The sequence below is a fragment of the Lactuca serriola genome, chromosome 1 (genome assembly GCF_051521515.1).
Source record: "Lactuca serriola cultivar US96UC23 chromosome 1, Lser_US96UC23_V15, whole genome shotgun sequence".
In the NCBI taxonomy this organism is placed as follows: domain Eukaryota; kingdom Viridiplantae; phylum Streptophyta; class Magnoliopsida; order Asterales; family Asteraceae; genus Lactuca; species Lactuca serriola.
Genome location: NC_136408.1, coordinates 13526877 through 13530288, shown reverse-complemented (window position 1 = coordinate 13530288; position 3412 = coordinate 13526877). Strand labels below are relative to the sequence as shown.

Below are 3412 nucleotides of genomic sequence, written 5' to 3'. Positions count from 1 at the left end.
AAACAGATCCATTTGACCAGAAGCAAATTTATACACATGCTAAGTGATAACATGAAGTTTAAGAAAAGCAAATGGAGTCTTACATTGCAAGAAACCTCCCATCATCTTATACGCTTCCATGTACTAGTGTTCCACTTGACAATACTTCCTCCCCGATCTACCCATGATCAAAAATGTTCAAACAAATTAGTTCACTATTCCAAACAATATTGCATTAAAAACATCAGTTAATGTTTGCATAATCAAAACAAAAAAGAACATAAAATGAAAAATAGCAATTCCATTGATTCCCAAGAAACTCGTTCACAATAATTCCATTCATGGTGTACATCATAGGAGATGACCAGTATCCCCACAACCACCATTTCTTTACGTCCTCTTTGAAAACAAAATAGTTGACAGTAAAAATGGATCAATAGTCATGTTTTAGTATGCTTCTAAACAATTAGTACCTCGAACAAGAACAAAGCCACCCAAAGCAAAGACTAAGAGAAGTGCAAATGAACCAAACGTGTTTGCAACAATCATATTTCAACCCAATGAACCGAAAAAATTCTGAAGACATTTGTTTAACAAGCAAAAGCAGAAGATATTGCTTAAAGAATTTGTAAAACAAGAAATATCCGTTAAATAAACATATGCAAATCAAAAAACATATTTTTGACACTTTCAATCTGTGATTTTGTAATGTAATATAATTAATTACCTTGCAATATTAGAATTGAAACCAACTACGTAATAAGTGAGAATCACCCAAACAACAGATTCAAGAAACGAAACCGGAATCTTGAGAATCACCCAAACAATGGCTTCAAGAAACAAAACGAAACAGGTGAAGACAAACTCGTATATTCATATGATCTTCCACCTCCAGTGGCTCCAATGCTCCACTCACTAGTTGTACCACGAATCCAAGAAAGGCTCTCCCAAGTCCATGAGCAAGTCCAAGAATACCATTCTGTCTGGCACTTTCAACAGGTTTCCTCACTACACAAGACACCCCAAAAGCAAAACCTTGTGCAAGAGCTTCTATCCCTTGTAAGAATCCGTCCCTACCCCTGTTATTCTTCTTGACCATACCTGGGAACATAATTTATTACTTAGGTATGGTGTAGTGTGGTTTGGCTTCTACTGTAATGTGCTTGACTAGGGAAAAAAAGTTAAACCTGTTTTGAGCGCAGTTGTAGAAACTGTCCATCTGTGGAGAGCTCAGCAAATCCTTTACTTAGAGATGCCAAAGTGGAGCTTGTCATACCCAACACATCCACAGAGAAAATTAAATGTAGAGGATTAAGTATTGGAACTAGCTTCCGTATATATAAATATAATATAATATATATGACAACAAGGGACTCACTGATTAGGTTTGGTGTCAAAACCTTTAGGTGCATCTGATAAGGAGCACCATTTCCATTTCCATCTCTAATTCCAATGACTTCTACACATAGTGGTGCCAATTTTCATCGTCCATGACAAAACAATAAATTCAATATACTTTTTTTAATTAAAAAAAAATAATATTAATTTAATACCTTGTAGAGACTTAAAACATCTGTTGTTAGCTTTGTAGCAGCATACCTTGCTCTTCTGTTAATAATCATCTGTTTAGTGAAATTATTTGCATAAATCACTCAATTTTGTAAATTGGCCCATGGAACTAAAAATAAATTGGAGGAACAACAACAACATACATACCCTATTTGCAAACAGATTCTTTTTCCTTTTGTTCTTGAACAAAGCTAGTAGAAATTCTACCTGCATATATAATAGTTAGTGAACATAATTAAACATGTGATATTAAGATACATATTTAATTATTTATCTACATAATTACGATTCTTAAATAGAAATTCTGACATAAACTACCTTGCTAAAGAATAGAAAAAGCAAGAGTCCACCGTGGAATAACAACAGCCCATTCAACAACAAGGATGATGCATGATTACAAGCATCGCAAGGATTTACTGCTGTATCAAAAAATGGAATTAAATTTTTATTTTTATTTATTTCAATGTTCATATAATGAGGAATTAAAAAATGTTATTTATAAAAACAAATTTTTTGTTTATTGTGAATATATATATATATATATATATATATATATATATATATATATATCAGAATTTTTGTTTTTATTTATTTTAATATTATATCACAAGGGTATTTTAGTCTTTTTAATGAAAAATAAATAAAAAACGAAATTGAATTCCTTCCACCCTCCTAATGAAATCCAGCAAACATAGTAATTATAGGACTCCAGCGGAATTGAATTGCCTCTATTTAGCAACCAAACATGCCATGGAATGGAATCTCATTTACCAATTCCATCAATGCCCTTGGTTTTTAATTAAAGAGCAATCTATTACCTTGGCAATGTCAAGTTTACCAAGCTGAATAACCAACTCAAATCTATAATCAGGGTCTGTAGCAACTTCCAAGGCCTCTTCAACCTTGCCCCATGACTCCAGAAAATGAGCAACACTATCGAAGAAAACAACAAGAATTTGTTTATATAAAAATATAATATATATTTACGATACAGATTTTGGTAATAACAATATAATATTTGAAACTCTACCTATTATAATGCTCCTTTGGGATTGAGGGTAAAACTCCATAAGCTCATTCTATGTCTCCACGCATCACAAGTGTCTTGTACTCGATTAATGTCAGGAGCAAAGTGTAACCAATGACACTAAAACATAAAAATTAAAGAAAAAAAAAATTAGCATAAATGTTGATGATAATTGTTTATTTAAAGATTATTATACCCACTCACTTGAATTCTTTGTTAATGAGATAAACCCTGCTCTGGTTAGCAAGAAACCCAAGAAGATACATAGGTTGATCCAAATGGAACATTGTGTTAACCTGAAACAAATGTCACATTAAATATTATCAAAAATCATCTCACCCTTCACACCAATCAAAATATCAAACCCAAACAAAAAACAAAACCAATTAGTCATCTAGATCAGGATAATTAATATTTATATTTATAATGGCATCAAAAAGTTACAGGGGTGGAATATTATTAAAACCAGAAGACATACCAGTAGAATTAATATATCCTGAAGTGGACATACATGGTGATCACTAACTATTTTCATACCATGAAACAAAGCCTTCATCAACGACTCCAAAAACAGGGTCGCTCATAGAACCCAGATGCTGACAAACGGATGAGTGATAGACATCATCCTCAGACGCTGAACTTTCAACACACTTGTATAAAATTGATTTCTTTCACAGATAAAGTCATTCATTTTCAAAAGACCCTCTCTCTATATTCAAGACCTTATTAAAAAAGCAAGGTTTTAACCAATGCTAGATTATATAGCTCTACTTGGGTGACCTATGTTGGAATAATCCAGAAGTTTAGAAGAATTTATCTAGTTTATTTTTTGAACTT

The 3412-nt window shown here is 32.3% G+C and overlaps 2 long non-coding RNA genes across 2 annotated transcripts in view; both read right to left on the bottom strand.

The window, feature by feature from the left end:
- LOC145067549 (uncharacterized) overlaps nucleotides 1-581 on the bottom strand; it is a 1765-nt gene extending 1184 nt beyond the window's left edge. The window contains exons 1-2 of the long non-coding RNA XR_013688855.1: nucleotides 453-581; nucleotides 84-157 (exon numbers count right to left, since the gene is read on the bottom strand). This is a non-coding gene — a long non-coding RNA (uncharacterized LOC145067549). The remainder of the gene's footprint in view (nucleotides 1-83; nucleotides 158-452) is intronic.
- Nucleotides 582-1695: 1114 nt separating this feature from the next.
- On the bottom strand, nucleotides 1696-2695 carry LOC145067545 (uncharacterized). Its single transcript, XR_013688854.1, has 4 exons — nucleotides 2579-2695; nucleotides 2367-2481; nucleotides 1867-1964; nucleotides 1696-1751 (listed from the first exon to the last, which is right to left on the bottom strand). It is a non-coding gene; the product is annotated as an uncharacterized LOC145067545 (long non-coding RNA).
- Between the last annotated feature and the right edge of the window lie 717 nt (nucleotides 2696-3412).